Source organism: Callionymus lyra, chromosome 2 (genome assembly GCF_982586985.1).
Source record: "Callionymus lyra chromosome 2, fCalLyr1.hap1.1, whole genome shotgun sequence".
Classification (NCBI taxonomy): Eukaryota; Metazoa; Chordata; class Actinopteri; order Syngnathiformes; family Callionymidae; genus Callionymus; species Callionymus lyra.
In genome coordinates, this window is record NC_141819.1 from 29,262,596 (window position 1) to 29,281,955 (window position 19,360).

A 19,360-nucleotide genomic window follows, 5' to 3' on the forward strand; every position below is an offset into this window, starting at 1 on the left:
GCGAGGTGGGAGCGTGATGTCACTAACGAAGCCGCTGAATAATGAAAGGCAACGCTGCATTTTGCAACAGAGAGAATGAAAGGTGAAATCATCAGCGAGCAAGGGAGGGAAGAGTGAAAGAAAGCAAGCAATGATTAAATGATCAAAAGCTGGCAGAGCGGGTCTCTGTGTCACTGCGAGGCACATTCATCTACCCACAAGTGAAAGTTAGGTTTCAAGCGCCGAGTAATTATAGCTGGGGATGTCAGTTTGACATTAATGCAGCCAGCAGAAATTCCCTAATTGGCCTCAGAGGAGAAAGTGAACCAGAAAATATATTAACATTTTAAAAAAGCATATTTTGCCTAATCCTTTCACTTTCCAACAATATTTGAAGACCAAAATGCCCCGGGCATGAGAATTTAAATGAGCAATTTTGTTTTTGAAGGAAACGGCCAATGAGACAGAAAATAGACTAAAGGGAAATCATTAGTGTATGAGAGATCCTGACAGGCTCGCCTTGCTGACTGGCTGGCCTGTCACTAGGAGTCTGTGTTCTGCAGCTCCACGCTATGAGCTAAGCTGATAACATGAAAAGACCCATAAACGTGCAGCCAGAAGTCAAAGCCTATTATCTAGAAATTCAAATGCAGGCGTAAAAGGATGAGAGGATAGAAACAGGGGAGGAGGAGCCGAGGCCCTTCCTCCTGAAGGGGAGAACTGGCCACATCCTTGTAATAGGTCCTGTTATCCAACACGGCCGCCACGCCGGGAAACACTGCAGCAAATCACGGCATCACTCAAAATAAAAGAGAGGGGGTCAGGCGGGGGGCGGGGGGGTGGAAGCGAAAAGAACACGGACGGCTACAAACTGCTTAAAGTTGGACGTCGCATGTGCCAGGCTGATGTGATATGACCGTATCAGAGCGACACAGCTAAGTGCAGTCAGGAGATGTTAGTCCAGTCCCCAGGTGATGAAGCAGCTGAGGCAAGCGTTGCCCCTGGCGCCCGGACTGCAGGGCAAAAAGCGCTCCGGCTGGAGAGCTCTGCCCTTTTGAAACAAAACAGAGAGGAATGGCTAGGGGAAGCCGGTCGGCCTCAGCGAAACAGAAAAGGGAGGGGGGGGGGGGGGCAGGTTTATTTCCCGGAGCAATGGCGAGAAGAAAGAATGATTGAGAAGACAGGGGAAAGTGAGAACAACAACAGATCTCAGGGCCTGCGTTTCTTCCAGTGCCACAACAAAGGGCATGTGATATTCCAGCCTCTTTTTTTTCACGGCCTGAGTGGTCAGATCGTTGCACCTCGGTCCCTCCCATCTCCAAGAGGATGTATTTTCCTCACATTATACCCCGAACGCCATTCTAATCAAAGCCTTTTGATGAACATTTGACACAAAGCAGTGGGCTTCTGTCTTGGCCGCCGACAGCCCAGGGCGAGAGACAAAATTCTCCTCTCGCAATTTTTCTCTATTTTAACTCCACCTGTCAAAGTGCATGCCAGTCAGTGTGACACAAAGATGGAGGGAATCAAAGGCGCTCTCATCTTAAAGGAACACGGCGAGACCGAGAACAGTCGGAGATTAGCTTGAATGTTTGACACTTGTGCTAATATTGGCTAACTAAAGCCAGCGTATCAGGAGTTCAAAAACATGCACATGACAGATAACATGACCATTATATCGTGGTGCTGATATGACTCTTTAGCTATGTTAGCACTCACTCGTGCAGCCGGATCTTTACACTACACAAATGAGTCTATGAAAGTACTTGTTATTTTAGCAATTATGCCACTACAGCGAGATTAAAATTTCATTATTCCTTGCACATGAGTTGATTCCTACATATATTAAAGTACTTTAACGGCATTAAAGGGGCGCTCAAGTTAACATAACAGACGGAGATATTTCCCTCTCTAATGGCCTGTTTCAGATCACTTCTCATTAGGGTTAGTTCTTAGCTGTTTATCTTGTTACCAGGAAGTGCTACGTTAATGCTGTTTAACTATTCTTAGTACTTTTCCCAATAGTTTAACACTTGTGTGTATGTGCAGACTTACATTACAATGTTTTACTATGACAGTTAACATTGAAGATTATATTTTAGCTCAAACATTACCTGCTAACAATAGCATCTTTTGGAAATGAATTGCTAGTATATGAACTTAAGCTACAATACACTACTTAAAATACATCAGATAGAGAGTAAAGTCTTTTTTTTTAATCATCATAGATTTACGAATGTATTTTGCCTCAAAAAAGTATAAGTGTCTTTATTATGATACAAAGTTACAATATTACAAATATTTATCTTACCTTAACTTTCAAAAAATAAATAAAAGTGTTAAGCTATAAAGCGGCACTGGTATTACTCTTAGAGGCTCTGTGGTATTACTCTGCAAGGCTTTGTTGAATTACTCTGCGAAGCTGTGTAGTATTACTCCACGAGGCTCCTTGATACTATTCTGCAATGCTCTGTAGTATTACTCCACATGGCTTTGTAGTATTATACCACAAGGCTCCAGGAAGCTACGTGGTATTAATAAGGATATGTAGTATTAATCCAGCAGACACCATGGTATTACTCCATAAGACTCTGTGGTATTACTCCACAAGATTCTGTGGTATTACTCTACAAAGATCTGTAGTATTACTCAAGGAGAATGTGTGTTAATACTCCAGGAGAATCCTTAGTTTTACTCAATCAGCATCCATAGTATTACTCCAAGAGGCTTTGTGGTATTACTTTGCAAGGCTCCGTAGTATTACTCCACAATGCTCCATGGTATTACTTCACGAGGCTCAATAGTCAGAAGTAATACTGCAAAGCTGCAGTGCTTTATGCGAATTACAAGCTAGAGTGCCTTATGTATAAAAGTAGACGTGTTCACTGATTTGCGCCTTATAATCCGAAAATACAGTACATTTTGATTCATGAAACATCTGCCAACTGTGTGTTTTCGTAAAATAAAAGAGCAGAAAGCAAGTCCGACATCACAGTGGCATTTTATGGATTTATGTTGTTTGGTGTGTATGTTATAGTGAATTTTCTTTTGTATTGATAATACATAATTTAACAGTATGTTGTACGGCACTGATCTTGTAAACTAATAAAAAATATTAACGTGTAACTTTTTTTTCGTGCCCCAATACTAGTAATGAACCAGCAACTTTTGTTGTATAACTATGAAATAAAGTAAAAACTTGGAAGCATTAGCATCTGGAAACAAGCGTCAAACCAACCGAGCCTCGACCGAGCCGATATTCCACCTCCACTCTCAGTATTACATTTGCTGGACAGTCGTATGCAACTAACATCTAACTAGAGGAAACTGCAAACTACAAAACCGTTTGACCTGCAGCACAGCGAACCGAGCAGCCCTTTCCTCACACAATGAAAGCGGGCTGGGGGGTCGTCGGGGTCAACACCTTCTTTACCGAGCCTACGGCAGGATGCACGGCTCAGACGGTGGAAGACACACCGGGGGGACCCCACACGGCCTGAGAGCATCGCTGGACCCGCAGCGACGCTCCCCGGAGAACACGGCAGGAAACGTGCGGCAACAATAGTGCAACACAAGCACAACATCTCCATGCAAAAGTCATTATCTATTCATTAACTCACATAATTGAGGTAAAGTGTGCTATCGCTAGAAGAGCATAATAGCGTCTGCTCTTTTTTTTTTTTTTTGTTGGCCCCTCTAGTGTAAGCAATGCGGAGAAGTGGAGTGCAACGCACACAGCATTCCAGATGCATCAGCGTCAAAAATAAATGAAATGACCTCTGGCTATGGTATGGCCTTCAAATCTAAATCCCCAACCTGAACGAGAATCATCCTCTTTTTCGCCCTCCCCCCCCCACCCTGCATACCAAGCACTGAATCACGTTCCCGACGAATCGTTTGATTCCTTTCAATCAGTCTCAAGGACTGTAAACAATGGGCGCCTCGGCCACGATAGGAAAAAATTCTACCTCTCGCTCAATTAAGGCGCCGCCCGGCAGCCTCCCGCGGCCCTGAGAGGGGGAGCCGCTATAATTAGAAGAGGGCAGTAAACTAGCAGACATTATTGATGATCCGCCGCTGACACCTCCCTCGTGTTAGCATTAGCATTTTCATCCTGAGCCGGGGCTCATGTCAGGAGAGGCCGGGCTCTCAGAGTCCATGTCAGCAGGGGTAGGGGGGGGGGGGGGGTAGAGGGGCCACATTATAGAAGCAGAGAGAGAGAGAGAGAGAGACGACCGGGCTCTCCGGGGCCTCTCTGGACGCTCGTCCACCTGATGGGAACACGGAGACCGGGCTGTTCTCCCCTCTCATCAATACAACGGGGCTCTTTTGTCAGTAATTTGCAATAAGTGTCGGCGCCGCATCTTAAGGGACGTGGAAATCATTACCGGCTGAGGCCCCGGTTCGGCGGCTAATTGGATGCGTTGGGCCTTATCAGCCGGAGATTTTCCGAGACCTTTGACAGATACCAATTCGGAAAAAATCATTGTTCACTTGTCAATTTAAGAGACCGTTAAAAGAGCTTATTTTAATTTTAATTGGAACTTCCTCCAACCTTCACGGTGAGCTGTAGGGATTGAAAAAAAAAAGAAACAACCCTGGACATGTGTGTGTGTGTGTGAGAGTGTGTGTGTGCGGGTCAAATTGACGGGCAACGCCGCTGACCAGCGTAGCAATGAAGACGGCGCACATTACGAGAAACGCGAGCGCTCTTTTTTTCCCGGGGCGTCATCATCAACATCAAATAAGTCGGCATATGTGCTGCAAAAGCTCCCAATTAAGCAAAGAACCGCATCCGCTTAAGATGTTTGTTGGCCGAGCGTGCCGGGACCGTCATCGATCACCTCCAGTAAACTGAGCGGCTGATAGCGCCGCCCTCACATATTTATGCTCGGCACTCTTTCAATGACCCTGAACTGGAAATTCTCCTGGCTTTAATAAGGCCGGGGAAGGCTTAGCCAGACTGTGTATGCGGCGGTGCAGGAGGGAGGACGGCGCTCCATGCTGCCAGATGAGGCAAAACAACTGTGTTGTGAACTGACTCCACAGATATAGTCTGGGCTGGAGAGACGAGGACACTTAGGCGACTGTGGTCAGGGAGGAGAGGGTGTGACGTGATGACACTTTACTGCCTTTTATTGTAGACATCTTCCACGCTGGTGAAGGTAGAGTCGCCGAAGAAGCATGTTTGTTACTGTCTTAGTTACGCTAGCTTCGTAAAGCTCGCTTGAACATTCTAACGCCACCTGACTTAGCAAAGGTTTGTTTGAGTCCTTCCACCCATGAACCGCTGAACTTCAGTTTTACACTAGTGCTTGAGAGGAAGTAGATGGTAAGTCGAAAAAACTAAATAGTTATTTATGAAACAAAAAGGAATTATGGTTGATAGTTGGTTGATTATAGTGGGAAATTGTTTTATGCAGTTTATCATTTGTTGTTTAAAGTTAATAATTTGTTGATTTCAGTTAAAAATTGTTTGATTACAGTTGAAAATTGTTTGATTATAGTTAAGAATTGTTTGATTATAGTTAAGAATTGTTTGATCCTACTTGACAATTGTTTGATTATAGTTAAGAATAGTTGAATTACAGTTGAAAATTGTTTTATTATATTTGAACATTATTATATAAAAGTTGAAAATTGTTGGATTACATTTGAAAATTATTTTATAAATTTTGACAATTGTTGTTTATTTACAGTTAAGAATTGTTTGAATACAGTTGAAAATTGTTTGATTATAGTTAAGAATAGTTGAATAACAGTTGAAAATTGTTTGATTATAGTCAAGACTTGTTGAATACAGTTGAAAATTGTTTTATCATAGTTGACAATAGTTTGATTATAGTTAAGAATTGTTTGATTAGAGCTGAAAATTGTTTGATTATAGTTAAGACTTGTTTGATTATAGTTAAGAATAGATTGATTATAGTTAAAAAAAAATTGTTTGATTATAGTTAAGAATAGTTTGATTACAGTTGAAAATTGTTTGATAACATTTGAAAATTGTTTGATTACAGTTTAGAATAGTTCGAATACAGTTGAAAATGTTTGATTACAGTTGAGAATTGTTTGATTACAGTTGAGAATTGTTTGATTACAGTTTAGAATAGTTTGAATACAGTTGAAAATGTTTGATTATAGTTAAGAATTGTTTGATTACAGTTGAGAATTGTTTGATTACAGTTTAGAATAGTTCGAATACAGTTGAAAATGTTTGATTATAGTTAAGAATTGTTTGATTACAGTTGAGAATTGTTTGATTACAGTTGAGAATTGTTTGATTACAGTTGAGAATTGTTTGATAACATTTGAAAATTGTTTGATTACAGTTTAGAATAGTTCGAATACAGTTGAAAATGTTTGATTATAGTTAAGAATTGTTTGATTACAGTTGAGAATTGTTTGATTACAGTTTAGAATAGTTCGAATACAGTTGAAAATGTTTGATTATAGTTAAGAATTGTTTGATTACAGTTGAGAATTGTTTGATTACAGTTGAGAATTGTTTGATTACAGTTGAGAATTGTTTGATTACAGTTGAAAATTGTTTAATTATAGTTAAGAATTGTTTTATTATAGTTAAGAATTGTTTGATTATAGTTTAGAATTGTTTGATTATAGTTAAGAATTGTTTGATTACAGTTGAAAATTGTTTGATTATAGTTGAGAATTGTTTGATTACAGTTGAAAATTGTTTGATTATAGTTAAGAATTGTTTGATTATAGTTGAAAATTGTTTAATTATAGTTAAGAATTGTTTGATTATAGTTAAGAATTGTTTGATTACAGTTGAAAATTGTTTGATAACATTTGAAAATTGTTTGATTACAGTTTAGAATAGTTCGAATACAGTTGAAAATTGTTTGATTATAGTTAAGAATTGTTTGATTACAGTTGAGAATTGTTTGATTATAGTTAAGAATTGTTTGATCCTACTTGACAATTGTTTGATTATAGTTAAGAATAGTTGAATTACAGTTGAAAATTGTTTTATTATATTTGAACATTATTATATAAAAGTTGAAAATTGTTGGATTACATTTGAAAATTATTTTATAAAATTTGAAAATTGTTGTTTATTTACAGTTAAGAATTGTTTGAATACAGTTGAAAATTGTTTGATTATAGTTAAGAATTGTTTGATTATAGTTAAGAATTGTTTGATTATAGTTAAGAATTGTTTGATTATAGTTAAGAATAGTTGAATAACAGTTGAAAATTGTTTGATTATAGTCAAGACTTCTTGAATACAGTTGAAAATTGTTTTATCATAGTTGACAATAGTTTGATTATAGTTAAGAATTGTTTGATTATAGTTAAGAATAGTTTGATTATAGTTAAAAAATTGTTTGATTATAGTTAAGAATAGTTTGATTACAGTTGAAAATTGTTTGATAACATTTGAAAATTGTTTGATTACAGTTTAGAATAGTTCGAATACAGTTGAAAATTTTTGATTATAGTTAAGAATTGTTTGATTACAGTTGAGAATTGTTTAATTATAGTTAAGAATTGTTTGATTATAGTTAAGAATGGTTTGATTATAGTTAATAATTGTTTGATTACAGTTGAAAATTGTTTGATTATAGTTAAGAATTGTTTGATTACAGTTGAAAATTATTCGATTATAGTTAAGAATTGTTTGATTACAGTTGAAAATTGTTTGATTATAGTTAAGAATTGTTTGATTACAGTTGAAAATTGTTTGATTATAGTTAAGAATTGTTTGATTACAGTTGAAAATTGTTTGATTACAGTTAATAATTGTTTGATTACAGTTGAAAATTGTTTGATTATAGTTAAGAATTGTTTGATTACAATTGAAAATTGTTTGATTATAGTTAAGAATTGTTTGATTACAGTTGAAAATTGTTTGATAACAATTGAAAATTGTTTGATTACAGTTTAGAATAGTTCGAATACAGTTGAAAATTGTTTGATTATAGTTAAGAATTGTTTGATTACAGTTGAAAATTGTTTGATTATAGTTAAGAATTGTTTGATTACAGTTGAAAATTATTTGATTCTAGTTAAGAATTGTTTGATTACAGTTGAAAATTGTTTGATTATAGTTAAGAATTGTTTGATTACAGTTGAAAATTGTTTGATTATAGTTGAAAATTGTTTGATTATAGTTAAGAATTGTTTGATTACAGTTAAAAATTGTTTTAATTATAGTTGAAAATTGTTTGATTATAGTTAAGAATTGTTTGATTACAGTTGAAAATTGTTTGATTCTAGTTAAGAATTGTTTGATTACAGTTGAAAATTGTTTGATTATAGTTTGGAATCGTTTGATTATAGTTAAGAATTGTTTGATTATAGTTTAGAATTGTTTGATTATAGTTAAGAATTGTTTGATTATAGTTAAGAATTGTTTGATTATAGTTGAAAATTGTTTGATTATAGTTAAGAATTGTTTGATTACAGTTGAAAATTGTTTGATTATAGTTAAGAATTGTTCGATTACAGTTGAAAATTGTTTAATTATAGTTAAGAATTGTTTGATTATAGTTAAGAATTGTTTGATCACAGTTAAAAATTGTTTGATTACAGTTGAAAATTGTTTGATCACAGTTGAAAATTGTTTGATTATAGTTAAGAATTGTTTGATTACAGTTGAAAATTGTTTGATTATAGTTTAGAATTGTTTGATTACAGTTGAAAATAGTTTGATTACATTTGAAAATGATTTTATAAAAGTTGAAAATAGTTTGATTATAGTTAAGAATTGTTTTATTACAGTTGAAAATTGTTTGATTACAGTTAAGAATTGTTTGATTACAGTTGAGAATTGTTTGATTATAGTTAAGAATTGTTTGATTACAGTTGACAATTGTTTGATTATAGTTAAGAATTGTTTGATTACAGTTGAGAATTGTTTGATTATAGTTAAGAATTGTTTGATTACAGTTGAAAATTATTTTATTATATTTGAACATTATTATATAAAAGTTGAAAATTGTTGGATTACATTTGAAAATGATTTTATAAAATTTGAAAATTGTTAGATTACAGTTGAAAAACGTTTGATTACAGTTGAAAATTGTTTGATTACAGTTTAGAATTGTTCGATTACAGTTGAAAATTGTTTTATTATATTTGATCATTATTATATAAAAGTTGAAAATCGTGGATTACAGTTGAAAAACGTTTGATTACAGTTGAAAGTTACAAGTTACAATTCAAACTTATAAAATTTACAAATATATACTGTATATATATATAGATGTAAAGGACAAGAGAGTGAAAATAAATACATTTTGAAAATATCGTTTTTTCACATGACTGAATATTAATACTGTAAATTTGTATTTAATTATTAATTACAGTTGTTTTTTTTTATCTCTGTCCATCAAATACATACTGTATAATTCAAGTTTTAAATAAAATGTATTATTACTTTAATTTTTATCGATGAGTAGTAGTGCAAATTAAAAATAACCATCATCATAATGAAAACATTTCATAAATGCCTTTTCTTTTCTCTTGATAATCCAGCCTTCATTTCATAATAAAGCAGGTCTTAATGATGATTCCTCTGCCCAGTGTTTGGAGAATTAGAGGAGCAGTTTTCAGAGGCTAATAAGTGTCTAATTAACAACTGGAGAGGAGGGAGATTACAACCTCCTACTTTCCCTCTCTGCTTTTCACACACACACACACACACACACACACACACACACACACACACACACACAAACACATCTCTGGGAGCCATGGTTGTGTTTGCCGGCTGTTTTACTCATGTCAGAAAGCATTTGAGGCAGGAACCATCTAAGCATGCGTACAAGGGGATTCATTTGACCTCATTATACATCAATAAAGAAGGAAGCGGGTTTACTAAATATCACCACGCTGCCCACACTTCGCGTCCGATCACGCCGGAGTGTGGGCTGGAAAAAAAGATGATTCCAGAAACGTCTGGTGAGCAGTGAAGGGAAGAAGGGAGGCGAGGGAGGGAGGCGAGGAAGGGGGGAGTGTTGGGTGAGACAGGAGGGGGTTGAACCTTGACTAGCCAGGAGGGATTTTGACAAGCGCGAGGAGAAAAGAAAGCTACGCAAAGCTCTGTTTAAGAGCGGAGCAAGTGAAGAAAAAAAAAAAGATTTATGCTTTTAATTAATGGCAATTAAACCGTGCCTGTCGGGCTGCCCTTTGGCAATTGTTCTCAATAAAAAGAAGGCCGAGCCGGTGACAAGCATTTTGAATCCCACTAAGTTCTACCAGGGGAGCTGACACTGCAGGCATCAAAAACCTAAACTAAATCAATAAAAGAATTAAACTTTTATAAATCGGCATTTTGACAAGCATCAGATCCTCCACTTAAGCTTTGATATTAGCAATTCCTCGGAGGTGACGCGAAAACACGGAGAGGCGCACTTAGAGATCCAAACAATCAAAGGGTTTGTTAGCTGGCGCTGTCAGACGCAGGCGCGCCTTTTAATTAGTACAAATGAATGCGACTCCCTCCACCTCCGCTCATCGGCATCGTAATCGAGCTCGAGCTGTGCACGGGGAGCACATGCAACCCTGCCAAAAATAATAACCACGGATACCAACAGATGCTCTTCTATGTTTGTGTTTACAAGCCACTGAAAAAAAGCCTCACTGCTGATGTTATTATCCCGCAGCTACGAGCACAAACGCAGTCCCACTCCTCTGTATTAATTTGTTGTGTGTGATTTTAAACGTCCCAGTTCGTTGCCGTGTTGCTTACATCTTTATTCAAACACACTTTTGTTTTTGTTTTTAGAAAAAGTAGGTGGAGAGAGGAGCTGACGCCAACATGGTGTCACTTAAATCACTGTTCGAATCCAGAGGCGCATCCGGGCATCCCAGTGACGTCATGCTCCCAACAGGCTTTTCTAAATGAGACTGAAAGCAGTAATTACCATCAACCCCCCCCCGCTCTAAATTGTGTTTACCATGATCCGACCTTGCCAGTGTGTGTGTGTGTGTGTGTGTCGCTTACTCGCCCAACTTTTCATCCCTTCCCCGACCAGATCTTCCCTGGCATCCGCTGAACACTCCAAAGCGGGCGCCTCACACCACTTTTAATTTGTTCAGCGGTCGATGCATTATTCATCGCCGATTCGATGCATTTTCATAGAGTGATTTGCAAATTATATCAGTACACTTAAGTTTACACACATAATACAAAATGTAGGATTTTCATCTTGCCTTACAAGAAAACCGAGCGCTGTGAGGGAAATACGTTGGAGCGGAATGTAAATTTAATAGCACAGATAAGTGGATGCTTTTTGTGAGTTGTTTTAGATGCTAAACGGCCAGCCCGGCGTTTCCTGTAAGACGCACAGAACGCGTGAGAACATCTTTATTTATCATTGGCAGGTGAGTTGTGTCCGCGCAGAGCACCAGCTGCATGTGTTTGCACCGGACGACAATACTTTAACGCGTGGCCTACATGCTCTAATTCCCATGATAAATGTGTCCCAGACTCCACCTGGCTTTGGTAACCCTTGACCCCACCAGATATGTTCCCCCTCCCCAAAGGGACCCTAATCGTGACCTTAATGGCACCTTTAGATTGCAGTTTTTAGCTACTGTCTCTGCGAACGTGTCGGGAGGCGTTCAGATATTTGTCTTGTCGTCCACATTTCATCGTGCTAACAAGAATGTAATGACCAGAAAAGGTCAAACAAACAGGATTTTGGATAAATTATATTGAAGCTACACTGGGAGCTCTCGTTTCCTGTCGGTGTAGCATTTTAGCCTCTTAGCTTCTGCTACTGACACGCTTATTAAATATACTTTTTCTTTCTTTTTTCATCTTGTTCAGGTGTCTAGGTATAAGATGGACATTACAGACGAACAGCAGGGAGGTATTTGGACTTTTAAGGGTTTCCTTTTTGACAAAGAAAAGTAAGCATGGTTCATAACCGTCAAATGGACATAGAGTTCTGCATTTATCTACAAAAATAAACAGATTACAAAGTTGAATTTTGGGTGATAGATCCCTTTAATTAACATATTGTAAATACTTGTTTTTTTTATCTCAAATAAGCCAAACAAAAGTTTGTTGCAAACTATAACATTACTATTTTATAGTATATTAGGTTGTTGTAGTTTTGGGTACAAGTCCTTATCTTTGCATCTATGATTGTGAATTTGAAAAAAACCCAGTTCAAAATTTTAAGCTATGCAACCATGAGGAAGTCAATGAGTAGCAGATTCCAACATTATAGATGCGCTGTTATTCTATAGCATCATGCTAGTAGCTACTGGAAAGCAGTGAAGGTGTTGGAGAATTTGGACATGTTGTAGACAATGATGCTGAAACCAATAACAAACAAGCCATGAGCTTCTCCACTGAGGTTATTTCAGTTTGTTTCTAAGTAAAATAACTATTAAGTAATTGTACTTTATGGATTGGAATGAAATATAGGTGATTCTGTATCTGATCAAACAATTGTGTTACAATCTGGGTCAATTCAAGACTTGGACAAAAAATGACCATTTAAATGTGGGACAATAATATTGGTTGATCACATTATTGGAGCTTTAAAGATGATTTTCAAATGTCACTAAACTACCCAAATACATTTTCCTCGGCTGGTCAATCATCCCTTGGAGACTCAGCATATAGCATATCATGAAAAGAGTCTGTTACAATATATGTGACTTTGATGTTCTCTAATGCGACCTGTGGAAGAATTTATTATTCCAGACTTCTTCTTCTACACTGACGACATCAGCAGTTACTGCTCATGTTGACAAACTGATTCATTATCTCTGATCGCATTCAGCTATGAGTACAAAAAAAACATCACAAATCCTACTTAAAGTACGCACCCTATAGATACCAAACTGATCTTCTGTTAAGAGTGTAAACACATCAATGAAATCTATAATTGATCAGGAATTAAAGCGTAAATATACAAACATCATCTGTATGGACGTAGCCTGAGGCGGCGGAGGCCTGCTAGCTTGCGCAGATAACCTTTGCTGTCTCCAGCTGAGGAGCCGGAGAGTGATGGACACGGCGAAACTCATTGATATGCGGCGCTAATTGTCCGATCCCGACTTAAAAGACGACGTCTTTAAAAGTGAGATTATCTCGTTTTGTGCGGGATCTGCTTCCAATTCGGGGCACGTGTTACCCTGTTAAGATAACCTTAAAAAAAACAAGCGTAATTACCTGTGGACACCTGTCACATGACTTTATTAATCATCTTGGATATAACGTTGTTTGTTTCAATAATAAGACACTATAGAGATGTGCAGCTTTATGTGAAGAAAAAAAAACCTTCTCCATTTTTAATGCTGGACATTTATATGCAGTTAGACCTCATTAGGATAATTTGATATTTTTGACTGAATGGCTGCAGGCAGGATTATAAGAGGAGTGTGTTTTAGAATCTTAATGCCTGCCTTTGAAACTAATGCATGTATTTATTGATTTTCCCCTCCTAAATCTATCCTTCTTAAGTTGTCACAGAGTAGTTGGGCGAGAGAGCGAAGGGTGAGGGGTGGGTTCCTTAAGAACACGCGTGTATTCATTAACACCGATTCCGACACAACGCAGAGTTACGGCTCGTCGGTGTCACATTTCACAGATGTAGCATTAGCCTGATAAGCAAAAGAACGAGTGGAGGAGAATGTGAGTGACGGATTAATGCCGTGCCGGTACTTCAGTGTATCAGGACGAGGATTACCACGGTAACAGCTGCGCCCAAGAGTCCCCTGACTGAGAAGAATTACAAGTATTATCACCTACATCATTAAAGTGGGGTTCGTGGATGTGGAATGGCTTCAATCATCCCCAGATAACACGGAGCCAGCTGGACCCCCTGCGTGAGAACTTGACTTAATTGGCCAATAAGTGGCGGGGAGGGTGCTGGCTATTTGATCAAATTACAGAGCCCAAGCGAAAGGATTAGACTTTCTTTTTCTTTTTTTTTTTGGACGAGGCTGGCGGCGGACGGCGGGTCAGGGATACTGTTAACGCGAGCCCAAATAGCTGCGGCTAAGTGCGAGGCCGGTGAAAAATGGTGGCCCACTTGGCACAAGAGAAGGAAAGGAAGGAGGCGGTATCCAGGTCAGGCTTTTGCTTGGGGAAATATACTCATTCATCATCCCCCTCTGGCCTCATTTCTGCCTGCTGATACTTGTAAACTAATAACTTCCTTGTGCTCTTATATCGGGATTATTAAACTTCCGTACTGTGATTGTGTTGTTGGGGATGTTTGAAGGGCAACTAAGTGTGTCTTAAAACAATGTTGGACTCTTTTGTATCATCAGTATGTGTCTGTTTGTACAAAACTCTCTTTTAATTGAAATATTTACATTGGAAAATGTGCTTAAGCCCCGCCCACTGAAAACACTTTTACGTTTTACGCCACTTTTACCCATGTTTTTCTGGAGATGAAATCTTGTTTACCATAACCACACCCACTCTGCTGTGATTAGTCAAATATTAAGGTTTGTCATCAAGCGTCATCAACCCCAGAAGTCTCCACCTCCAATGGACTCGTTGTATAAACAAAGCAGGTTGTGATCACAGCTGGCTGGAGGAGGAATGAAGACCCTTATTACATCATAATGGACTCCACTCGCTGAACATCTAGTTCACTGAGGTTTCAGAAGGAAGAGAACTTTATTGAATAAAAACTTCAAAACATGGTCATGATGAAGGACTTACTTCAAAAATAGATTTTCTTCATCAGGTCACTCTACTGAAAATAACAGAACAGTTTCCCTTCCTTTAACCTTTCACCCCTCGCGCTGATGTTCAGTTATCTTAGTATCTGAAACTATCAATAAAATATAAATGTACCCTAGATTGCTTCCCACACTCTTCAGAACTGTGAGATTGGACAAACAGAACCAAGTCCAAACTAGATGTGCTTATATCGCCATCAATGTCTTTGACTAGTTCCATTATGCTAAACTTCCTCTAGCTAGTGTCCTTAACAACCCTTAAGAAACACATGGACTATTTAGAATAACGAATTAACCTTCTTAGTGTTTGGAATTGCAAAGTATATGCTAACAATATTCAAGGGCTTTTTTTTTACTCTTTCTTCAGGAATTTGCATTTTTGTAAGCACAGGATAGAAAGAAGACAAAAAAAATGAATATAAATATAATGGCAGGTGACAAGGGTAGAAATGTATCTGTTTATGAATCAAATTGCGACAGAGAACAAACACTTCCTGTTTCTGGTGGTTACAGCCTACAGGACACTTTTAAGTGGCCTGTTTTCATCAAAAATGTATTTTGTATTCAAACCTGTGGAAAGTAAACATAAATACCAACGTATCAATTTATTTTAAAAAGGCCATACACTAGTGCTGGGTTGAAGATACTGTATCATGATACTGTGTCTTCATGTTGAAAGGCCACGAGATAGAAAGTAAGTAATAGTTATTTGTAAAGCACGTTTTACAAAGCAGGGTCACAAAGCACTTGAACAATCAAAGTCAATACGCACTTAAAAATACTTACAGATTTAAAAGGTCAAGACTCATAAGAAGTCCCAGAAGATTAGGGAAAAGCCTGCACAAATAAAAAGGTCTTAAGATGTTTCTTGATGGAGTCAATAGATCATCAAACACAGAGAGAAGATCGTTCCAAAGCTTAGGAGCAACAGTCTGGAAGGATTTCTCTCCTCTGGTCCTGAACCGTGTGCGAGGAACCATCAGTAGATTCTGATCCACAGACCTCAGAGTCCGAGCTGGGGTGTAAGTCTGGATCAGATCAGTGATGTAAGGAGGAGCCTGACCATGAATAGATCTGAAAGTAAGAACCAGAATTTTAATTGATCCTGAAAGAAACTGGCAGCCAATGCAGTTTTAAGGATCAGGGAAATGTGAGTTCTTCTACTAGAGCAAGTCAGAATTCTTCAGAGTTTTGTATTAATTGCAGGTGAGACAGCTCCTTCTTGTTTAGACACCAAAATAAACTGTTACAAAAGTCCAAACGAGAAGACACAAACGCATGGATTATAAGCTCTTAATCGTGTTGAGACACCATTTTCCACCATAAATTGAATAGATATCTCTGCTTTATCATGTTTGACTCTAATCTACTAATTCAATGCATTTTCAAAGTAAGAGTGCCATCAAGTGGCCTTTCAGAATCAAGAAACTGTTTCATGATATAGTGTTTTCGCTGAAAAACCTGTTTCTCACGAGGCCTCATCACTTCATCCGGAGTCGAAACAATCCATACCTAATTAGTGTAAAAACTGAAGTGATCTGTGTCGGAAATCAAGGTCTAGCTTGCTCAAAGATTTGTTTCAAATCCACCAGAGTAGCGTTCCTCATGTCGTACCACTATTCCGGCTGATTATTCTAATGTTTAATTAGCATTCAGATGTATCGCCGGGCTCTTGTGGCCATAATGCATACACAACTAAATCTGCTCCAGTAACCATAAAAAAGCCCCGGCCAGAGAAACTGGAGCAATAACAGGAATTTAAATTAGCTAAAATGCCAACGTTTCACTGGAATTACCCCTCTGCAATATTCATGGGTGAAATGGCTTAGCTGAGAGGCATTTTCATTATCATTATTCCTAAGTAGAGTACAATTTAGTCATCAGCGGCTGGACGCGGCTGCCGCTCTTTATCGGTGTTGGGAATTCACCTTTGCGGGATGGTTTAAGAGACACTAATTAAGTGGGAAGAGTTTGATTGGACTGTGTTTACAAAACAGGGATTCATGATGCAATTTGGTGTAGCGGGAGAATAGAGGGGGAGTGCGTTCCTGCACTCATTCCTCAAGATAATTCCTGGTTGGAGAGCGTGTTTGTCACGGCTGTGAGAGCGAGGCGAACATTAATTCTAGTTTTGCTGTAGCGTAATTCGGGCAAAATGAGCGTCCCCTCCTGGGGTTTCGGGAGGGGGGCGGGGGGGTGTAGACTAACTAGTGGACAGAATTAGACTGCGCGCTCCCTGCGATCCATAATGTCATTAATATAAAGGCAATTAAATGAGTTTTTAACCTCCAACCTCTTCTTGTTATTAATGAACGGCGGATGGGACACAAAACCCACCCGAGATGAAGCTGGTAATTATCTTTGCGTCAGACTTCTGAAAGCGGGTCGTGAGGATTCAAGCTCAGCCAGAGCTTCGTTGGGTCCAAGCGAAAACCCATCGGGGGATGATGTGCTTTTAATTTAATTCGCATGGCATCCTACCAGGAGGGTTAATTAGACGGGTTTTTACTGTCACAGGGTTCAGCGGCCAAGACAGTTAAACACACAGCAGCGCCTCCCACCCGGCAGACTGGCCATTAGTACGTTAATATATATAATTAGCAAACAACACGTGGGGAAACTCAGGACAGGAGAGAGATTATAGGAATGAACGCCTACAGGTCCTTGACTGTCTTGAGGTGACTGTAATTACACATGTGGTTTATCATTAACCTGTATCGCATACGTATCTGTCTCTAACTATGTCATCTACAGTATTCCCACATTTATCTAATATATGGCAGGTTTATTTCATGGAACAGGATATCACCGATTGGTATAGCAAACCAATTACAACCGTAGGCCATTACAACACTTGTTTTTTAAGCTTTTTTACGAGGAACAACTGGTTCACAGTTTTAGCCTCGATGCCTCATACTCATGTAAACTATTATGACCTGCTTTCGAAGGTACAACATTTTTTCTCCTGTACCTCCTTCTGCCAGTATTATCGTCTTTTTTAATCCTTGTAAGGAGATAGTGAAGTGCTGATCAATTGGATTGGATGATTGAGTACTTTGTTTTAATCTATGGGCAAACACAAGTGTCAGAAATACATGAGTGGACACTACATTTCAGAAAAGGTTTTGGTTCAATGTTGCTGTACAGTTTGGAAGAGACGACTCACAACGGTGATCTGTCAATGGAGAAGATCAGCTACTTCGAAAGGGAAGATGTACACTGTAGGACAGTGGTTAGAGCTAACAATGTTGTTTTGCAGTTAAGGAAAAGTACCAGAGCTGAAGAGTTTGTCAAGAACGATGAGAATGGTCAAATGAATGGGGTTTTCCGTCAGTGGATTGACTAATCCTAGTTAAGTTTCCCTTGTTTAGACATGAGGAAATGTATTTGTTGGCAAGAACTGTTCCTGAAATTGTTTGTGTTGAGTTATTAAATTTCTCTTCGACAAGTCATAGTTAAAAATGCTCAGGGAGTGATTAGAATATATCAGATGGGCCGTTTGTTTAGAAAAATTCTGCAGGCAAGACTCAGATGGTGAGGAAAGACTAAGGACTTGTCAGAAGAAGGACCTTGGAGACCTAGAGAGAAAGTAGTGTACAATAAAGAAGAGGAAGAAAACCATAAAGGTTTACTGTTAAAAGAGGCCAAGAAAAGAACGGGAGAGACTTTCGAGAATTACATTTTAAGATCTGTACATGGAGGGTCAAACTCAATCATACAAGAGGACCACAATCATATAGACATCAAAATAACTGGTCGAAAAAACTGTGCAAAACATTAAGTATAAGTATGATTGGGAAATTATCTGTATCTCTGGATGCTCAATATGTCTTCATTTTCTCTGTGTTTGTCCTCCTTTATCAAATGCTCGCAAAAACAATTTGTTTTCTTTAACATAAACATTTACTCTTATTATAAGTCTCTGTATAATTGTTGACATTACTATTCTATATTCCTTATCTTAGCTGAAACACTGGCGTCATTAGAGATTACAACATGAACATTATTTTAATTTTCGTTACCATCCAGCCGACCACATAAATTGCTTTGGCAGGTAGTAGTAAGTAGTTTGTTTAAATGATAACTTTCATATTTTTAATAATTATTCAGAATATCATTCCTCTTGACCCAAAGTAAAAAAAGGGGCTCAATCGTTGTTTTAAATTTTAAATGATATGGTGTTTTTATTTTAAATATATGGTTTGATGAAAACATATATTCACAATGACAAAGGCTTTAAACCTAAACAGACGAGTGTCAGTCTGACAGTAACAAAGACACCGAGAGAGAAGAGTTATTTAGGGAGCGAGGACGTTTGACCAGGAACATGGAGGAGAGCAGCAGCTTTTTCTTCTCTAACCCTTCGCTGCTACCCAGATGGAGTGGCTGAGGGTCAAGGGTCATTGTCACGGTGTACCCGCTTCTGCAAACAACTCATTAGAGAGTCGGCCGCCTCATCACTGACAGCACTCCGGGGACCGGGGGGGTCACGCTGGTACCTACTCCACGCCCCGTTTGTTTAGGGGCGTCTTCGGGGACAGACTATCGTTCTCCGTGGATGCTTTAATTAATAATTAACTAATGTTAACTAATGTTTACAAACATGCAGCGGCTGAAAACAAGATAGCACAATGATAGCAGATGTTAGCTTCTCAGTTCTTCTCTTCGGCTCAGGCATTTGCAAGTATTTAAATCTGTT